Source organism: Panthera pardus, unplaced genomic scaffold (assembly GCF_024362965.1).
Source record: "Panthera pardus isolate Hobbes unplaced genomic scaffold, ASM2436296v1 HiC_scaffold_13, whole genome shotgun sequence".
Lineage (NCBI taxonomy): Eukaryota > Metazoa > Chordata > Mammalia > Carnivora > Felidae > Panthera > Panthera pardus.
Genome location: NW_026526688.1, coordinates 26,429,476 through 26,451,630, shown reverse-complemented (window position 1 = coordinate 26,451,630; position 22,155 = coordinate 26,429,476). Strand labels below are relative to the sequence as shown.

General features: G+C 43.5%; 1 long non-coding RNA gene and 1 pseudogene across 1 annotated transcript; both read left to right on the top strand.

The window, feature by feature from the left end:
• Positions 1 to 863: 863 nt before the first annotated feature.
• LOC109277236 (uncharacterized) lies at positions 864 to 12,571 on the top strand. The gene is made up of 3 exons (XR_002085049.2): positions 864 to 965; positions 11,424 to 11,524; positions 11,661 to 12,571. It is a non-coding gene; the product is annotated as an uncharacterized LOC109277236 (long non-coding RNA).
• A 1,568-nt stretch (positions 12,572 to 14,139) lies between these two features.
• On the top strand, positions 14,140 to 17,687 carry LOC109277235 (V-type proton ATPase subunit E 1-like; annotated as a pseudogene).
• The last annotated feature ends 4,468 nt before the right edge of the window (positions 17,688 to 22,155 follow it).

Genomic DNA, 22,155 nt, shown 5'->3' with positions numbered 1-22,155 from the left:
AGTTTGATTGCTCCCACCTTCTAAGTTGCTCTAACGGTGATCAGATGACATTAGAGAGCCTTGAGTCAAAGTCACACTCCAGAATATACACACTTCAGCTGTCTTCAGCTATTTACCTGTGTTTGTCTCCAGTCTCCAATCAGAGACTTTGATGATGAACATAGTTCCTGTTACTAATACTCTTTCACTGGTAAAGTCATTCCTGTCTGAGATTTGTGGGTCAGCTAGATATACCAACAAGGCATCCTTGCCCCTCCAGATACAGGTGTTGGAATCAGGACACCCAATACCTGCAAGAATATTGCCCCAGCCTTGATTTCAACATGTACACACACCTGTGAAACCATCACCCTAATCAAGATGGCAAACCTATCCACTACCTACAGAAGTTTCTTTCTGCCCTTGGTACTCCTCCCTCTCATCTCCGCCTGCCACCCCTATTTCCAGGCAACCACTGATCTGCTTTCTGTCTCTATAGATTGGTTTGCATTTTCTAGAGTTTTGTGTAAGTGGAGTCCAATAATAAAGACCACATACAAGAGAATATCAGCATGTCTCCCATGGCCCAGCAGCTCCCTAATTTGTCTGAACTAAAGATCACCTGGGGCCATCACTTAGGGAAAACACAGATTCCCACTGAATGGGACTCCTCTGGGTAATGTGATGACATTTGTGTTTACAAGCCCCACGGAGTTCTTAGGCTTAGGGAAGTATAGGGCACAAAGCCAGTGCAGCCAAAAAGAAAACAAAAAACAAAACCACAATTGAAATCCTTTTCAGCTCTGAGAGGATATTTTTTCTTTTGAATGCATTTCACAGTTTGCCTTTACCTTGGAACCTAACTTTTTGTTGTATAGGACAGCAAAGAGACTTCATAAAGACTTTATGGGATCTGAATCACCTTCTCATGTAGCTGTGTGGATTGAATGAAGTCCAGGCTATGTGACCTGGGAGGGCCAGAGTCAGTATGTTCTGCCTCCTATATCTGTCTCTTGCCCTTCCATTCCTCCGCCTTCCCCACTGCCTCTACCTAAGCCTGTGACGTTCTCCCGTCTTCCCTTAAACTGGCTTCTAACTCGTTTCCTACACCCGTGCTTCCTCTCTCCCTTTCTCTTAGCCACACCGGCCTTCAAGGCTGAATCTTGTGCCTAAATTAACCCCTTTTAATGCCATCTACAATGCAGCCCCAGCTACCCACTCCTACCCATCTCCCTTCTCCCTATCTCCTTCTCACACCGTTACCCCCCAAAACTGGATTTTTACCCCATTCTTTTCCAAAGCATTGTGTTCCCTTTTGTCCCAAGATCTTTACCTCTTCTGTCTTCTTTTCCTAGAGTCCTGCCTGCCCTTTCCCAACCCCAAGGTACCCTTCAGACCTTTGCTTAAGTGCTATTTTTCCTGGGAGGGCTTCTCAGTCTCCCGGATTGAGTTAACTTTTCCTATTGGGTCCTGCCATACACCCTTTTCTATTATATCACCTGCCACAATTCCTCATTACTTGAATCACCTGGTTGTCTAGCTAGGTTGTAAATTCTTTGAGGGCAGGGGTCATTTTCCTCTTGTTCTGTTCTGCCCTGAAATCCATCTTAGAGCCTGGCTACCGTATCCACTTCACAAATCAATTGTATCTCCTTCTGTCCTGCATTCTTAGACATCGTATCCACAGACTGCTCTTACAGATGACTGTCTGGCCAAAACAGGTTGTCAACGCATCTCTGTAAAGAAATTTGCTTGTTTGTTGCTTGAATGCTTACTAATCCTCAGCATAGAAAACGAGGAAATATAGGATAGCTCCAGATATTTAGGACGATGAAGTGGAGCCCTGTGGGGGTAACTCTCTATGATAATAAGAGAAAGAAATGATAGCACTTAGTGTAGTATCTGATTATAGACCTGAGCTCTTTGTTCTGTGGGCTCCAAAGTTCACCGTAAGGCTGAGTGAGACACAAAGCACGAATCGTGGCATGGAATGAATTCTTGCTAAGATTAGTACCTGTCAGTGTAAGCTGATCCCCAGACCCTATAATAGCTTTCTTTTCTGAAGACGGGCCCTATGGTAAGACAAGACTCTATTTACAGTGCCCTAGGTTTCCAGATGAATAGTGAGTTCCCAGCCATTAATTCTAAAGGGACTAAGGCTAGGTGTTCTGTCGGCCTTCACAGAGTGGCTCACAGATAACACCTAGTACAAAATCCCAGTCTTCCGCAGTGCCTTATCTTGGAAGTCATGTTACAGACTTCAGCAGGCCAAGAGGTTCCCAGAGGTGTCCTCAGAGTCCCTATACAAGGTCCTTATACTTTACTCTCCACGGACGAAGGCCCTAAACACTGTCACTAGTCTTTCAACGGCCAATCCACTTCAGTAGGTTATAGAATAAAAAATAACTGATCAAAAATTAAATTATAATCATTCTCTATTGTAAAACAGCATTAAAACAGCCTGAGCTGAACTGGGTCCCTTTGATATTAGCATCAGCTTACCTTGTTGGCAACTAGCCCAACAGTGCTTTTTCTAGCCTTTGTGCCCAAAGTTGTAAAAAATATATAACTTTTGGTGTCTAATTTAAAGTGGTGCCCAGTCAGCTCAGTATCACATCACCCAGATTTGTTTTCTTTGTGGAACTTATCACTACCAAAACTTTTCAAATTAATTATGTATTGACCCGTTTATAGTCTGTGTTTCTCCCATCGCATTGGAGGATCCAAACACTAGGAACCTCGCTACACTTGTCCGTGGCTGTATCTCAGCACCTAGGATACTGCCTAGCTCACAGTAGGTACTCAATAAATGTGTACTACATAGATGAAAGAAGTTTCATAAAATTCCCACACTATAACACATTTGGAGGTTACAGCATTCATCACTTAAAAAAAAATCTGTGAATTTGACTACTCTGTGCACCTTAGGAATTCTACACTATTTGTCTTTTCATAACTGACTTATTTCTCTTAGCATAATGTCCTTAAGGTTCATCCATCAGGATTTTCTTTCTTTTTGTTGATTTTTAAAACTTTATTTATTTATTTGGGGGGGGGGCAGAGAGAGTGTGAGTGAGCGTGAGTGGGGGAGGGGCAGAGAGAGAGAATCCCAAGCAGGGCTTGATTTGGGGCTTGATCTCATGAACCGCCAGATCACAAGGAGAGTGGAAATAAAGAGACAGATGCTTAACTGATGGAGTCACCCAGGTGCCTCCAGAGTTTTCTTTCTTTTTAAAAGCTGAGTTAATATTTCATTGTATGTGTATGCCACCTTTTGTGTATCTAGTCACCTGTCAATAGACATTTGGGTTGTGTCCACCTTTTGGCTTTTGTGAATAAGGCTCCTATGATGGTATATCACTTCTAATCTATCCTATTTCACTCTGTATGGTGACTGCCTACCTAAAGCAAGAATTGGAGGCCCTAAGTGGCTCAGTTGGTTAAGTGTCTGACTTGATTTTGGCTCAGGTCACGATCTCATGGTCATGAGATCAAGCCCCACATTTGCACCCCTGCTGGGCATGGAGTCTGCTTGGGATTCTGTCTCTCCCTCTCTCTCTGCCCCTCCCCTACTCATGCTCTCTCTCACAAAAACAAACAAAAGCATGAATCTATTTTCCATCCCTCTCATACGTATCAGAAGGCATTCTGGGGTATCATGCCACATAGGACAAAAAGCTTGCTTAAGTTTTATCTTCTGAGGGCTCCAAACCTTTCTTGGCTTAGCATTAGGATGCTGCTTTACAAAGATAAGGCTGCATGGTATGGGTGGGGTGTTCCCAGGACCCAGTTGCCATTTGCTATCTTACACAGCCTGCTTCTCTTCAACCCTGTCCATTCCTGTCTACTGCAGAGCAAACATATTTGCCATGCCGTGGACTAGATTCCTGTAGGTCTTTGGCATAGTTTTCATTTTGAGATTGGGTATTTTCTTATTTACAAGTTCATGTATGTGTGCACACGTGTATGTGTGCATGTGCAAAAATTTATGCTGCATCACAACCATGGCAAACTCCTAAATGGAAAAACCGAGAACTATAATGATAGTAATGCTTTCCAAATTCATGTAAAGATTCTGTGCAAATCCAATAAAAAGTCATGCTAAGACTGAATAGGTAATTGCAAAGCTCATTTGGAAATATAAATGAATGAAATACATTAAGAAATTTCTGAAAGAGCAAAATGTAAAGTGCATGCATGCTGGCTGTTAAATGTGCTATAAAGGTCTAATTAATAATTCAAGTGGGAATGTAGTACTAGAATAGGAAGACGGATTAATAAAAATAGTCAAGGGGTGCCTGTGTGGCTCAGTCCGTTAAGCATCTGACTTTAGCTCCGGTCATGATCTCACAGTCTGTGAGTTCGAGCCCCACGTCGGGCTCTGTGCTGACATCTCGGAGCCTAGAGCCTGCTTCGGATTCTGTGTCTCCTTCTCTCTCTGCCCCTCACCCGCTCTCACTCCATGTCTCTCTCAAAATAAAGAAACATTAAAAATTTTTTTAAATAAAGTATAAAATATAGTAAAAAACACAGATCCTACTTATATATAAAGTTATAATTTGATAAGGTGGAATTTCAACTTATAGAGAAAGGCATGAAAATTTAATTGTGTTGTGGCAACCCCTGAGTTTTGGGAGAAGAAAAAAAACATATGTCTGCATCACAAAATACATAGAGAACCAAGGAAAACAAGTTTAGGTGGACCATATTGTTACATACAAAAAGGAATTCTGAAAGAAGTGGAAGGAAGTAGAGAGGGGGTTAAATGTATAGGCTGTGCAAAGGCTTTCTTTTTTTTTTTTTTTTTTTTTTTTTTTAACGTTTATTTATTTTTGAGACAGAGAGAGACAGAGCATGAACGGGGGAGGGTCGGAGAGAGAGGGAGACACAGAATTGGAAGCAGGCTCCAGGCTCTGAGCCATCAGTCCAGAGCCCGACGCGGGGCTCGAACTCACGGACCGCGAGATCGTGACCTGAGCCGAAGTCGGCCGCCTAACCGACTGAGCCACCCAGGCGCCCCATGTGCAAAGGCTTTCTAAGCAAAACATCAAAGATGGCAATTATAGAGAAAAGGCTTGGCAGGCTTAACTGTATGGAAGCTTAACATTTTAACTTTAGTAATGCCTCAAAATTTGGACAAATTTTTTTTCAGTTTTTGTAGCAGAAGAGTAGTCGATATTTTACGTCTATATGGCAAGTCAATAGGAACACTTAATACCCCTGTGAAAACTGGGCAAAGAAAATGCACAGTCATAGAAGTAAATAAACACCTATAAGTATAGTCAAAAGTGTTCAGTTAGGGGTACCTGAATGGCTCAGTCGTTTGGGCGTCTGTCTCTTGATTTCGACTCCAGGTCATGATCTCATGGTTGTGGCATCGGTCTTTGCGCTGAGTGTGGAGTGCTCAGGATTCTCTCTCTCTGCCCCTCTCCCCCATTCACACTTTCCGTCTCTCTCTAAAAAATAAAATAAAATAAGAATTAAAAAGTGATCAATTAAATGACTCTTTTATTCACATAAATCCAAAACCAAACATGGGGAAGCCAGTTTTCTCTTCTTTTAAAAAAAAAAAAAATTTTAATGTTTATTTTGAAGGAGAGAGAGACAGAGAATGAGCGGGAGAGGGGCAGAGAGAGAGAGGGAGACACAGAATCTGAAGCAGGCTCCAGGCTCTGAGCTGTTGGCACAGAGCCTGACGTGGGGCTCGAACTCAAGAACCTTGAGACCATGACCTGAGCTGAAGTCAGATGCTTAACCAACTGAGCCACCCAGGTGTCCCCAGTTTTCTCTTCTTGAACTGGAAATGTTAAGGGGAAAAATACTACCCAATCTTGGCTAGAGTTGGGGAAAAAGTCATTACTGAAGGGAAAGTAAATAGTGAATTTCTGCAGAGGTGATGTTGCAGTTTGTTTTTTTAAAGACTTAGATATGTGCTGTCTCAATGATTTATCAATTAACATTCTAGGTATTTGCTTCAAGGAAATAAACTAAGGATGTGGGAAGATTTAGCTATAAGGATGTCCACTGTAGTACCCTTTATAATAAACACATTATAAAATCAAATTGCAATTTGAAACCAATTAGGTTAAAAAGATATATACGTGTATTGGAAAACAGTAGAAGGAGATACACTAAAATATTAACTGTTCTTGAAGAGGTATGATTTACTATTGCTTTTTATTTTCTTTGAGATTTTATACATTTTCAATTTTTCCTTTCTGTAGAATTTATTTTATTTATTTTATTTTTTAGAGTTTAAAAAAGTTTACTTATTTATTTTGAGAGAGATAGGGCACAAGCAGGAGAGAGGCAGAGCGAGGGAGAGAAAGGACCCCAGGCAGGCTCCAACTGCCAGCACAAAGCCCAACAAGAGGCTAGAACCCATGAACCATGAGGTCATGACCTAAGCAGAAACCAAGAGTTGGATGCTCAACCAACTGGGCCACCCAGTCACCCCAACCCAATTTGAAAAACTCAACTTTTACAAGTTTACAGTCAGTTAAGTTTCTCCATCTTTCAGACTTTGAAAGTCAAGTTGCGCATTCTTCTGACACAAACATCTCTTCCATAATTGTGAATGCGCCACCTTTTAAAATGGCCACAACTAGACCTACTCTTAGATGAAAAATAAAGCTGAATTCTATTGTGACGTGACGTTCAGTTGTTCCCAGAAATGCACACACAAGAAATGATATGCACTTATTTCAGGAAGAAAATTGGGTGCTATTTTTCTATATTTCCAAGTGTTTTTCATGTTTATGCATGATATAGAAGCACTCTTTACATAGTGACAAACAGCAAGGGCAAAATTCAACACTTAAATCAGTCATGAGCCTCAAAATTTACATTCGAACTTCACTTTGAACTTCCAGAATATATTTGGTAACTATAGTGTAGATTGGTAAACAGATGACCTTATATCCCATTTTCCTATTTTTACATTATTTCTTCTTTTGGAAGGTCATTTTTAATAATATCATGGCTGTAACTGTAGTCAATGTTGTATGCTTACAAATAGTAAGAAACACATTCTCTCTTTTTCTTCCTGGATCTCTGAATACATTTTCTTATGGTTGCTAAGCAGATAGTACAAGTCTATGAATGACTCAATGTTTTGTTTACCATATTATTTTATGTCTAAATACGTGTGGGAAATCCCTTAAACCCAGTAACAGGCAAAAACTGTATACTGCTAGGCATTAAGCTTCAATTAGGAAGTTTAAATTAAAGGGGAAGTTTTTAAAAATTTTTTTTAAAAATCTTTTTTTTAACATTTATTCATTTTTGAGAGACAGAGAGGCAGAGTGTGAGCAGGGGAGGGGCAGAGAGAGAAGGAGACACAGAATCTGAAGCAAGCTCCAGGCTCCGAAGTGTCAGCACAGAGCCCGACGTGGGGCTTAGACCCACAAACCGTGAGATCATGACCTGAGCCCAAGTTGGAAGCTCAACCGACCGAGCCACCCAGGCGCCCCTAGATTCAAGGGGAAGTTTTAGCCTAAAGATATCAAAGCTATAGTGCTTTAAAAGGAACTGTTGCCCCATTCCATAGGATTTAATTTATATGCATAAAGTAAAAGTTAATAAATTTGGCAAACTCTCGTCTGTATTTCTGTTCTCTGCCACTCATTGCTAAAAGGAGAAAACACTCTAGACCGCCCTGGAAAGTTCTGTGTCCTATCTTGCTCCTTTTCACAGTTATGTTTCACATCAACAGACGGAGATGGGGTGAATTCCACTGAGGCAACTTGAGTATGAGGAACAGAGAGGTTATGTATCAGTGACATGTGGATAGTGATTTCACATGCACATCGTTGAGAAAGGTGCAGAAATGTGTATTGCTCCCCTCTGGGTTGCATGGGATTTGGTTAGCCCAGGAGCTAGAAAATGAACGCCGTAACATAGAACAATTTCTGAGCATGAGCTTTTGAGAAAAAGTTCATTTTCTCATCAGGCCAACATTCTCCTCCACCTCCATCTTGTAGAAGCCATTCAAAACAGAACCTGTTAAACTTGTAAAACTTGTCAGTTGTCTGTGAAGTTGGATGCCATCGGTCAGGCATTTTATCAGCTTTTCGGTTCACCTGGATCAATAACAACACATCATGTTAACAACAGAGCAGGTACACTTCAGTTCTTGACCCGGACAAAACCCAACAAGGGGGAAATGGACGAGCCTACCATGGTGTGTCCAAAGAAACACTTGTTGGGGCTGGAAGGGCCATGAGAAGGTGGGCTCCAATCTTCTTATTTTCCTGATGTGGATTCAGAGGTGTGGAGAGGAGAAGCGACTTTCAGACCTATAGAGTGAAGACAGTCAGTGCCAGCTCTGACACTGAACAGACGTGAGTGTAAGCCTGGCTTGGCCATGCTTTGTTTACCTTGGGGCACATTCGGCTCTCAGGGTCTTCACTTTTTTCTCCAAGTATAAAATGGAGCGATTAGTTCCTACTCAACCAGAGTGTTATAAAGATGAATGAGTTAACGAACCTTCATAATATATGTAACATATACTAGGCAGTTTAAAATAGTATTTTTTATTAACATCGATGAGACTAGATTCATCTGTATCTGGGTGATCGTAGAGATTGAACCCCATGATGCTCCTTCCCTAGCATTTTGAAAATATAATAAAGAAGGGAACCTGTAAGTCTCCAGAGCATAGCAGAGAGGAAGTAGTGTGCTCACAGTGATGACGTGGTAGTGACTGGAAACAAAAGGCGGTATTTAGGTGCATCTAGTTCTCTAGGTATATCTATCTCTCTAATTCCAGCTACGGAATATAAGGTCAAGAGCCAACACATGAGGCAGTGGCATTAAAACAAGTGTGTTTAGGGGATCCTGGGTGGCTCAGTCGGTTGAGCGTCCGACTTCAGTTGGGGTCATGATCTTGCAGCTCGCGAGTTCGAGCCCCGTGTCGGGCTCCACACTGACAGCTCAGAGCCTGGAGCCTGCTTCGGATTCTGTGTCTCCTTCTCTCTCTGCCCCTCCCCTGCTCACACTCTCTCTCTCTCTCTCAAAAATAAACATTTAAAAAAAAGTGTGTCCAGTCCACAAACCAATGTAGCATTAACAATAACCCAAATCCTTAGCCCCTCCTCCATTTGTCTTTAGACTTGAGTTAGTCATTCTGTAAGTCAAATGCAAGTGTTGAAAACCTAGACACTTTTAAAATTCAGTTAGTTTTGCAGAAGGAGTTACATAAAAAATCTTAGAAGTTGGTTCAGGCTAATTTTGATACAGAACTCTAAAGCTGATTAAAAATATTTTTTCTCAGGGCACTGGGTGGCTCAGTAGGTTAAGTGTCTGACTTTGGCTCAGGTCACAGTCTCATGGCTTGAAGGTTTGAGCCCCACGTTGGGCTCTGTGTTGACAGCTCAGAGCCTAGAGCCTGCTTCAGATTCTGTGTCTCCTTCTGTCTCTGCCTCTCCCTACTCAAGATCTCTCTAAAATGAATAAATGGTTTTTTTTTTAATTTAAAAATAATAATAAAAATATTTTTTCTTGGTCACTGAAAATGTAATAGAGCATTTCTAAAGTAGAATGTTGCTATATAATTGGAGACTACAAATGTAAATTCTAAATTGGAATAGCACTTTGTTGCGGATACATAAGATATAGTCGGTAGAATGAAGAAGGCAGTGAATCAAAAGAAAATGACCCCATCAGAATTGGAATCTTTCTGCATGATCGTTAGAAAGATGGTCAGTTGATGCCCTATGCTATTATCAAACCCCAGCCACATGTTGTTTGTGTTTTGATTTAAATGTATTTAAAATTTCTTGGGCATTTGATTTTATTACAGTGCAATTCATGAACAATACTCATCACGATATTCCGAATGGCTTCTGGCTGTGCGGTAAATAACAGTCTTAATTAATTGGAAAAGGTGCCCCCACTTTGGCTGGGGGAACACACGCTGATCCCTTTGAGAGGGGGCTGACTGGGGGATTGGTCAGCTGGAAGATTCCCAGGGGAAGCAATGACACAGGATTTGGAAGCCCCAGCTGGGCCACTTGTTAGTCACATCGCCTGTAAAACGTTGCTTATCGTGGGGACAATAAAACTCACCTCCTGGAGGCAAGAGTTCTTATCTATAAATGGTTAGGAGAAGAGGAAGTTCCTTAAGGGAGACCTATAAAGTATTTGAATTTTGAACTGTATGATAAGGCAGGTAAAAAGTAAGAGAGGACATTGGTAAGAAACGACATCCTGGTGAGAGATTTGGCTACTTTAAAATCCATTTGTAGACTTTAGAGAATTTGACAATGTGTTTTCCATTCACATATAATTGAATTATGACTAATCCACACTTACGTACAGCATGATTTCTATCTTCAAGACTGAAAGTACTGAACCAGTGGGCCTTGGCTGCATAAAGAGTATATCAAGAATCCATGGCTTACAACAATAACTTATTATTTCTCTTCATTCTGTGGCTTGGCTGGGTGACGCTTCTGCTGGCCTTACCCTCTGACATGGGGGCTGGGGGCTGCTGGGGCAGCTGAGGTGTCCACACAGCCTGGCCTGTCCTTAGGGTCTCTCGGCATCTGGGAGGCTGCCGGGGGCACTTTGTGTGTGGTTCTGGGGTTCCGGCAGCAAGAGGGGGCCGCTCTGCAAGTCTCTGCTCGCTTTTGTCAAGTCACACGGCCAAGGCCAGAGTGAGTGTGGGAAGGGATTGCCCAGGGCATGGATAGAGAGAGATGAGAACAAACTGGGGCTATTACCTGCTTGTTGCGGGCCTCGTTCTTCCAACCCACTTTGGATTGACTTCCCCCAAAGAATCCTGCTTGCAGCTACCTCTTCACCATCCTTTTGGCAAAAAGTTCCAGCCAGGGCCTGTAAAGTTAAAAGGACAACTCTTGTAATATTTTGTTAGAGGTTCAGGATTTACACTTGGTCTCTTTTCTGCTGTTCTCTCTTCAATAAGACATAAATTTCACTGCTGATTAACTTTGTCCTAAGGGACAGGTGAACATAATTCCCAGCATGACTTTTGGAGATGATGTGCCCTTGGGAAATGAACAGATGGATTTCCTTCCGGGCAGAAGAGGAGAACCTTATAAATTCGCCCCCTATCTGCTTCAGCACATTCCTCTTTGTCATCAAAGCATGCCCTTGAACTTCCTTGCAGTGCATCTGAACATCACTGTTTGGAATGTGGCCCAGTGTCAAGGGTTTCTCATTGTCTAGATATGTAACTAAGGAAATGTGTTTCCCGGGAGTTTTAAAATTCCAATCTATAGTCTAGCTAATCTGTTTATTCCTGCAGATAAAAAGGAAAAAATGTATCAAACATTGTTTTTATTTTTACTCAACCCACATCCTCATTCAGAAGTTGAACTGTTGGCTGTATCAAGGGAATCAGGTTCTTTTCTGAGCACCGGACCAATTACCAGTTCCTGGCGAATATGGAAATAAATGGCTCTCTCTCTTTTTTTTTAAAGGATATGTTGTACTATTCCAGTGCTTAAAGTCAAATTGGACAGAATGTCATGTCAAGCCACTTGAAAACAACGAAGGACGTGACATCATCTCATCTCATTTGGTGAGCTGAACGTATGTGCCCATTGTCCCACATACTTCTTTCTTCTCATTTCAGTGACTCTTTCCTTATTCATTTAGTTTGCTTCCATGCTTGTCACTTGAAAACGATGTTCTCTTGTTTCTTGGACTTTCTTTAGTGGCATAATCCACCCCAGGCCACCGCCATCCCAAGGCGCACACACTGAATCTGTCTGGTACCGCGTGGGGTCCTAAGGAGGAACAATGCCTACCTGTCACGCAGGGCCGTGAGCCCCCTTCCTAGATGGGAGGGGGCAGGGGGTGGCCTGAGGGAAGCCAGTGAGAGGACACACAGTGAACCGGTCCTTGGAAGATGAGACTTCGGGCAGGGAAAGGGGAAAGGGTGTCAGGCAGAGGAACGGGCAGGCCCAAGACCATGGAGTGGTTCTTGAGAATCAGTGAATGTGTGTTGGTGTAAATGTGTGCACGTGTGATCTCATGAGCAGCAGCAGCTAAGGTGTGTTCTGGAAGAAGCTGCCATCTGAGGGGCGTAGTCTTCATTCTGCAGGCAAGAAAAGTACCGCGGCTGGAAAGGGAATGCCTGACTTGGTTTTGAGCCATCTCTCCAGCAGGACCGAGGGAACACGGCAGGGAGACTGGCTAGGAGGCTGATTTTGTAATGCTGCAGGTGATAGGTGTCAGACTTGGACAGAAGTGATCGTACTGGAGAAGAGAAAAGCAAAATTAACGTGGTGGGGGAAGGGTGAGGGTGGTGCTTAGCCTGGTGTCTGGGTGAATTGTGAAAGCCACGTCCAAGAGTTAAGATGGGGACTCGACGCTGGGGTGTTGGTGAAGGAAGACGGCCAGGGCTCGAGATGTGGGTGTGGGTAAATTTGCCTTTGGAGACTTTGGAGGTTAAAAAAAAAAAGATTCTATGTGCTCAACATCATTCATCATTAGGGAAATGCAAGCCAAACTACAGTGAGCTATTACCTCACACCTGTCAGAATGGCTAAAATAAAAAAATATGGGGGCGCCTGGGTGGCTCAGTCGGTTAAGCGTCCAACTACAACTCAGGTCACAATCTCGAGGTTGGTGGGTTCGAGCCCCGTGTTGGGCTCTATGCTGACAGCTCAGAGCCCGGAGCCTGCTTCAGATTCTGTGTTTCCCTCTCTCTCTGCCCCTTCTCTGTTCTCTTTCTCTCTCTCTCTCTCAAAAATAAACATTAAAAAAATAATAAAATAAAAAACACAAAGAAAAACCAAGTGTTGGTGAGGATGTGGAGAAAAAAGAACCCTCTTGCACTCTTGTTGGGAATGCAAACTGGTGCAGCCGCTGTGGAAAATGGTATGGAGATTTCTCAAAATGTTAAAAAATAGAGGTACCCAACAATCCAGTATTGCATTGCTGGGTATTGAGCAAAAAATACAACAACACTAATTCAAAAGACTACACACACCCCTGTGTTTATAGCAACAATATTTACAAGACCCAAATTACGGAAGCAGCCCAAGTGACCACTGATAAATGAATGGATAAAGACGAGGTGGCATATATACGTAAGGGAATATTATTCAACCATAAAAAAGAATGAAACCTTGCCACTCGCAATAATGTGGATGGAGCCAGAGAGTAAAATGCCAGGTGAAATAATCAGCCAGAGAAAGACAAATACCATATGACTTCACTCACAGGCAGAATTTAAGAAACAAAACAAGCAAAGAAAAAAGAGACGAAATAAGTGAAAGGGATTCAGGGTACACCTCCCAGATGAGCAGAGAGTCACGTAGAGAATTCTTGGAGCCTGCATTTTACACCTGAAACTAATATAACACTGTGGGTTAAGTGTATTGGAGTTAAAATTTTTAAAAAATGAATTAAAAAAGAAAAACATTCTATAGATGACTCAGAGATCTGACAGGGATCAGGCTGAGGTGTGATGCCTTTGGTTCCAGCCAGCTCAGTACCCCTTAGGTCTGCCAACCTCTTCAGACTTTCCTTCACCCGTTCGGGTGATCTCGCTGTCAACTTATAGTCCCCTAGATTTTTAGTGTTGCTTTCTGTATACAACAATAAAATTACACAGTTTTTTTAATGTTTATTTATTTTTGAGAGAGACAGAGACAGAATGTGAGTGGGTTAGGGGCAGAAAGAGAGGGAGACACAGAATCAGAAGCAGGCTCCGGGCTCTAAGCTGTCAGCACAGAGCCCGGCACAGGGCTCGAACTCACGAGCTGTGAGATCGTGACCTGAGCTGAAGTTGGTCGCTCAACCGACTGAGCCACCCAGGCGCCCCTAAAATTTAAAGTGAAATGGAACAAAATATCAGGTCAATTCACTTGAAAATAAAAGTGACTAACATAACTATATATATATATATATATATATATATATATATATATATATATATATATAAACTATATATAAACTATATATAAACTATATATAAACTATATATAAATATATAAACTATATATATATAAACTATATATATGTATAAACTATATATAAATATATATATATAAGCTATATATATATAAGCTATATATATATAAGCTATATATATATATATATATATATATATATATATATATGTATGTATTTTGAAGAGTATAGAGCTGTCAGTTTCCTATCTCCCATGCTCTGTTTTTACCTTTACACCCATAGCTCGCATGTATCCACTTCTTTTCCCTCTCTCGATATTCTTTTCCAATCTTCCATTTAGAGGGTAAGAGTATGGGACATCTTTCCCATCTGTGTTCTGCAGGGTTGGTCAACTACTACCTCTGGGAGGCAGTGGGACAGAAAAACTTAACTCTCCTCTTCTTTAGGTGTCTCCTTGAAGCATTGGGAGCTCAGATTGATAGCATTTTCATCCCCATTCGTTGATCCCTGAAACAAAGAGATACACCAAAACTTTATTATTCAGGCAGCAGAATTGCAGATTATAGGCACGGTTAAAGAGTTTGGTGAATTTCGGCAACGATTCTGCCTCTTATAAAATTGAGATTATATATCTTTCAGGAAGAAAGAACAATGGCTCCCATTTTCGGGTGCCTACCCGTGTGCCAGTCCGGCACAAAATCCTTAGCTCACACCCACTCATTTTTGTAACAGGATGTTAAATGTGACGTCTCTATGTATTTGGCAGAGGCTTCAAAGCTTGGGAACAAGGGATGCCAGACATTTCTGTAGAACCTGTTCTGCCACCGTCACCCATCACCCACCTGCAAGACAAAGTGAAAAAATCCACTGAGAAAAATCACGGCTTGAGTTTGTCATTCAGCAATTTTATGCCGTGATAGAGAGCCATGTTCTTTATAAGCGTGTCAGACTTGATCTGTTGTATGGTTCGGTTTAGCTCAAGTTTTATTTCTTAGGAAAACCAAAGCCCCTCAGACTCTACACGAGTCCTTTTTGGTTCCCAGAGTTTGGAGCAAAGGCTCAGGTGACCCCACGACTGCAAAAGTCCATTTTCCCATCTGAATTGGTAAATAGGCCCAGTGAAGAAAAGTGGCAAAGCAGTATATTCTTAACATTTCCCTAGAATAAGAAATACAAGGATAGCGTGACGCTAGCTTATGAACACCCCCTACCCCCCAGATTTTTTTAAAAATTATTCTTAAGGTTTATTCATTTTTCAGAGACAGAGAGAGACACAGCGTGAGTGGGGGAGGAGCGGAGAGCGAGGGAGACACAGAATCTAAAACACGCTTGAGGCTCTGAGCTGTCAGCACAGAGCCCTGGGACTCGAACTCATGAGCCATGAAATCATGCCTTGAGCTGAAGCTGGACGCTTAATCTACTGAGCCATGCAGGTCTCCCTGCTGTCCCCACAGCTTTTTTATTTCTTGTAGTGCTCTTGTGTAATGTTGGCATTTGGAGTTTGTTAATTTTCAGTTACCTCTTACATTAGTTTCCTACGGCTGCCGTGACAAAGTAACACAAACTGGGCGGCTTAAAACAACAGAAATCTATTCTCTCACAGTTCTGGAGGCCAGAAGTCTGCAGTCAATGTGTTGGCAGGGCTGTGCCTTCTCTGAAGCAGAGGGAAGGATCCTTCCTTGCATCTTTCAGCTTCTGGTGGCCCCAGGTGTTCCTCGGCTTCTGACAGCATGACTCCAGTCTCTACGTCCATCATCACGTGGCTTTCTCCCTGTGTGTCCGTGCACAAATTTCCCACCTTTTATAAGGGCACCGGTCATATTGCATTAAGGGCCAATCCTTCTCTGGTATGACTTCATCTTAATGCAGTTAATTACACCTGCAAGGACCCTATTTTTAAAGGTCACATTTTGAGATACTGAGGGTTAAGACTTCAACATATCTTTTTTTGTCGGGCGAGGAGGGGACACAATTCAACCCATAGCAATAATCAATCACGTTTCCAGTCCACTTGGAAGCAGAATTTCTTCTTTGCGAAGAAATCTAAGGTTGCCTCTGAAGCCTGCCTTCTCGTGGGGGCCCGTTCTGTCTGCTCTACCGCTGGGCATCAGATCCCCCACCAAGACACAAGGGATTTATTTCATCCATTGCTGGCCCTGAATTATGTAGGGTATCCCTCCTAGAATCTTTACTTTATAAATGTCAACCATTTGACTTGAGCTGGAACAAAAACACTTCAGGATAGAGCAGAGGCAGAGAAAGGAGCAGGGGAGTGAGAAAGTCCCCAGGGTGCCAGAGCAGCACGGGAATGCCTCAGAAACACATTGCCAACCAACCCGGCCCTCTGTATGCTGCTTTGGATGGAGTTGGCAAAATGGACGTGGGTTGAAATCGGTCTCTGAATGGCAGTTGTGGAAAGTCACTCCTGGCAATCACACCCTATCTCTGCTGAATATGACCGAGACGCATGCTAGCAGGTTGAATGGAGCATCGGGGCTGCGCACCGACCAGAGGACAGCAGCAGAGAGGGACCCCATCTGGGAGCCACGGTCAGGTGGCATTCCAGCACTGACAGTTTGTGGCATTTTCCCAAGAAGGACCAATTACGTTTGTTATCCAAAATTAAAACCATTTAGCCCTTCCTTCCACCGCCTCCTTCTAACTTCTTCTCCAGCCAGTGGCCCTCAGCAATGCTGATGTGCAGAAGCAGATTAAGCATGTGATGGCTTTTATTGAACAAGAAGCTGATGAGAAAGCAGAAGAAATTGATGCAAAGGAAGAGCTCAACATTGAGAAAGGTCGTCTTGCGCAAACCCAAAGACTGAAAAGGATGGACTACTGTGAGAAGAAAGAAAAGCAGGCTGAGCAGCAGACGAAAATTCCGATGTCTAATTTAATGAATCAAGCTAGGCTCAAAGTCCTCAGAGTGAGAGGTGACCTAATTACAGACCTGCTGAATGGAGCAAAACAGAGACTCGGCAAAGTGGTAAAGGATACAACCAGGCACCGGGTGATCCTGGACGGCCCGGTCCTCCAGGTTTGTACCAATTGTCGGTGCTCCGAATGATCATTTGCTGCAGGAAACAGGGTTTCCCTCCGGTAAAGGCCGCAGTGCAGAAAGCGATTCCTATGTACAAAATCGCTGCCAGAAAAAGATGTTGATGTCCACATTGATCAGGAGGCTGCCCTGCCTGAGGAAATAGCTGGCAGAGTTGAGATCTATAATGGGGATCGTAAAATAAAAGTTTCCAGTCCCCTAGAAAGCCAGCTGGATCTCATAGCCCAGCAAGCAGATGATGCCAGAAGTACCGGGTGCTTTATGTGGTGCAAATGCCAACAGGAAGTTTTTGGGCTTAGCCTTTGGGAGCGGTGGACGTGATCCACGGCTCTCTGGGAAGGAGGTGTTCCGATCTGTGCCACTGAAGCCTTGGCAGACCCTCTGGCTCGTTCTCAGAGGTGCTCCTGAGGCACCTCCTTCCCACTTCTGCAGGAGCACCGTGAACTTGTGTCTACCTCCTGCTGCATCTAACACCTTACCTGCTATACAGAGGCTGCTATCTAAACACACGAATAAATAACTCTTAAGGCAACATTTGACTGTGTGAGCCTTGAAATCTTGAGTGGAATGAAGATCACTACTTTTACGAATTAAAACAGCAATGGAGCCCAGTGTGGGGCTTGAACCCATGACCCTGAGATCAAGACCTGAGCTGAGATCAAGAGTCAGATGTGTAACCGGCTGAGCCACCCAGGTGGACTTCAACAAGAAATTTCTGATGCCTTAAAAACTTGTGTTGTTTCCTATAAAAGATTTGAGAGGTAAAGCTGGGGGGGGGGGGAGGGGGAGGGGACTGCCAGCTTGTAAACCAAACAAGGGATAGTGATTAAAATGTGACAAAAACCTTTCTGTATTTAATGAATGGTTCCACGTCAACAAATAACAGGAATATAAAAAATACAGCCATTTACACTGCTTGGCATTCAACCGTGTCATTGTGCTAAACAGGAAAACAAAGGTACTTAACCTTTGTTTTTTTTGTATTTTGATGGGAGGTGACTGGATCTAGAGGAAATAATTTGGGTCTTGTATAATACTAGCATTTGCTGTTTGTTCATTTAAAAATTTTGGTGGGTAGGGGCGCCTGGGTGGCTCAGTTGGTTGAGTGTCCGACTTCGGCTCAGGTCATGATCTCGAGATCTGTGAGTTCGAGCCCCACGTTGGGCTCTGTGCTGACAGCTCAGAGCCTGGAGCCTGCTTTGGATTCTGTGTCTCCCTGTCTCTCTGCCCCTCCTGGGGCATGAGCCCGCTCATACTCTTTCTCTCTCTCTGTGTTTCAAAAATAAATAAACAATTAAAAAAAAATTTTGGCGGGTGGGAAATAAACTTTCCTGCTTTGAGTTTTCTCATGCATTAAACGAAGACAATGACATCGGCATTACGGATATATGCACTACACGATGGCAACTGTGCTAGAACGGTACACACCGCCATCTTTTTTTCGTCCCCTGATCCCACCCACCTCTCCTTTCAGAGACTGGCCCAGAACTTGGCCTCCTACCAGGGTAAGTCTCAAAAGAGTTGCCACCGCACCTGCGCTCTCACCCGGGTCCTTTCCCACCCTACTCCAGTCAGTTCTTTGTCCCTGGAATTCTGCAGGCACGGCCCCCGTGAAGTTCACCAGTGACTTCCATCTGCTACCTCATGCTCAGCCTTCTGTCCTCAGAGCAACATTTCCCAGCTGAGCGCTCTGCCCTTCTGACAACACGTTTCTCCAGGCTTCTAGGACTTCACAGTTGTCTGGAATTCCCCTCACTGCACAGTCCTTTTTCGTGTCTCTGTAGTTTTCTTCTCCTTGTGGACTTCTAAGTGGGAGAGTACTCCAGGCCCCCGCTCGGGGACAGCCTTCTCCTGTCCTCCCCTCCCTGCCTAGGCCATCAGGTCATCTCACACATATGCCAACGACTCTTGGTCTGTCGCCTTACCCTGGGAATTACATGTGGCCACGTCCACCCGGAGGTCAATAGGATACTTCAACCTTAACATAACCCAGAGCCCCACTGAACCTCTGCCAGTCTTCATCGCCCTCCACAAGTCTTCCTCTTCTGACTCCATTGGTGTCCCTTCCATCGAGTTGCTGGGGAAAGAACCTAGAAGCCGTCCTGGACTCCATTCTGTCCCTTTCCATGTCCGACCCATCCAAGTTGTAACAGGGTTGCTTCCAGAATGTATCTTGAATCCAACCACTTCCCATCATCTCCGTGGCTAAAACTGTAATGCCAAACACCATCATGACTCCACCTGGTGTCTGCCTGGTGGCTGGTCACCCAAGAGTCCATTATCCACACAGAAAGCGAGAATCAGATGACGTCACTCTCCTGCTTGAAGCCTCCCAGTAGCTCTTACTGCCGCCAGAATGGAATACGAAGTCCTTGGCCTGGCCTGTAGTTCTGACACGACCCGGCACCCGTCTTGTTCTCCACCTGAATCTTTAACATTTCCTCCTCATCCATCCAGACCCAGCTTCAGTGGCCACCTGTCTGTCTCCCTCGCGTGTCATGCTTCTTCCTTCCTTAGCACCTCTGCACTTCTCTTCTCTGCCAGGAACTCTCTCCCCGAGACTGTCGTGTGCTCTCTCCTCACGATGTAGGTCTTCGATGGTTCCTGCTCAGAGACTGTCCTGACGTGCCTGGCAGGAAGGGCCTTCCACCCCATTTCAACGCTTTCCATTACCTCATTTTACCCTCTTCTCAGAACACAGCTCCATCTGACACTATACCTGGCACTTCTCTCTCTATGTGACAGTGTGACGATGGTATGTTTCCAATCCACGGAACGGACAGAGAAATCCATATTCTACATGACACACAGAGGACATGCTCATGACACTTGTGTGGGATGAGTGAAACTTTTAAAATGCCGATAAACAGTAAGCATTCAGTAGATTTGTCTCCTCCTATCCTTTATTTTGGGGGAATAAACTTAAAACCTCTGACTTCTCTTTGTATATTTTTATTTTGCTGCCCTTTATTGTGGTCTCCACGTGTTAGGGTCTAGGCTAGGGGGTGAGGATCTCAAAATGAGTGAAATCTGGTCCTTTGGGAAGGTGTAATCTAGTAGGTGAGGTAGGCACATAAACAGACGTTTTTAAAAATTGTGTAAATATATATATGTGTTTATTATACATAATATGATATTGATCATTTTAACCATTCGTAAGTGTACAATTCAGGGGCATTAAGTACATTCGCAATGTTGTTCAACCGCTCTCTCTCCAGAGTTCTCGTCATCCTGCCACAACTCTGTACCAATTAAACAATAATTCCCCCCACCCCGATCCCAGGTTACCTCTCTTCTACTTCCTGTCTCTATGAGGTTGCCTATTCCAGGTACCTCCTATAAGTGTCGTGTAATATTCGTTCTCTGTGTCTAGCTTATTTCACGGAACATAACGTTTGCAAGGTTCACCCATGTTATAGCACTTATCACAATTTCATTCCTTTTTATGAATAGTATTCCACTGTATGTATATAGCTCATTTTGCTTATCCGTTCATCTGTGGATGGCATGTGAAAATGCCTGAAATATAGCAGGTACTCAAGAAACATTAGTTTCTTTCCTTGATTGAGTGACTGACTCTGTTAGGTCACCACGGTTGAGGTAGAAGTAGCATCTACGAGGTGGAATATTTTGGTTTTTTGATACCATGATTTGCCAATTTTAGGGATGAGATTAGAGAGAGATGTACTTGGTGAGAATAACCAGGAGGGAGGCAAGGCGTGGGTGGTCCGCACTCCCATCTATATACAGGGGGTGACTTGGTGGAGGCGAAAGTTATGCCTAAAAGGATGATCGATGTGGGGTGCCTACAAATGAGGATGGATATGGGCTTCGTAAAACCTTGTTCACTGATCCCACCAAATATGATTGTTGCTGGAAAATACTTGTCAAGGCCCAAGATACGCTTCGACTGATCTTTTGGCTCCACCTAATGGAGTGAAGTGGTATTTCATTGTCTTAAAAGCCAGATGTAGTGGTTGTCTTTAGACCCAATTGTAAATGGGGTGGTGTTTGTGTGTTTATGTCTATGGTTGTTCTTAATCTAAACGTGCCTTGTATCATTAAGAATTTAGTTAGGATAACTCTAGAATGTGTCTCATATGCGTGCTACAGGAAAGCAGAGGCAAGGGACAGCAGTAATTTGCCCAGGGTTACTCAGTGAGTTTAGTACTTGTCTTGCAAGAAACTAATCATCTATTCCATGCTGCCCAGGACACAGAAACCCCGAGACTTCGCGTCAGACCATCCCACAGGTAATACAGTGTTTATCTGGCACAACTGGGAGTCCTGTGGCTCTAACTGCTTGGCCTGAGACCAGTGGGCGGGCTCAGAGCTCCTGGTGACTTTTCTAGTGCTCTCTGCTTTTATCTTCATTGTCTTCTTCGGTGAAGTTTACGTCCACCTCTGGCCTCTGGCTTTGCGCAGCTGCTCGGTCGCCTTTTCACAAAACCTTCTTTACCCTATGCTATTCTTCCATTTGTCAGCAGGTGTCGGCAAATCTCAGAGAGTAAAATGCACTGTACCAAGATGCAGTCTTTTGTCACAAAATTGGGGAGGAGAGGAGACGGATGAAGAAAATGGGTACTGATGTACCAATTGTGCCTATATTGGAGTGCGCTTCCTTAAAAGGGACAGAGTGTCGTCCTTGAGACATGGCTTGAGATCGGGGTCTAAATACCAGCGCAAGTCTTTCAGGGGCCTCGTCACTTTTGTTACTTAAGTGACTTAAACTCTGAGCCACCACTACCCCGCCTGTAAAAATGAGAACAAACCCTACCAACCTCTCAGGATAAGGTGCCATAGAATGTGTTAGCTTCCTATACTTCCCTATTGCACCCTGGAAGTAGAGTGTTGGTAAAAAAAAAAAAAAAAGGCGGGGAGAAACATCAGTGACTGCCTCCTCTCATTCATTGAGCTGACAACAGATCAATTTACATTAAAAACGTAATCTATAGTCTCTGCATAGATAAGTCATAGAAGGGTTTATTAATCCCCTGTACCGGCCACAACCAATTACCACAGAGGTTTATTGCCTTACAGTCTGAAAGCTGGAAGCCTGAAATCTGGCAGGGCTGTTCTCCATTCTTTGGCTGGTGGCAACACCACTCCAGGCCACTCTGCCTCAGGGTCACATTGCCTTTTTCTCCTCTGTGTGCAGACTCTCTCTCTGCCTCTCTCTAATACGGAAATGTGTGTTTGTACGTAGGGCCCACCCAGATAATCCCTCCATG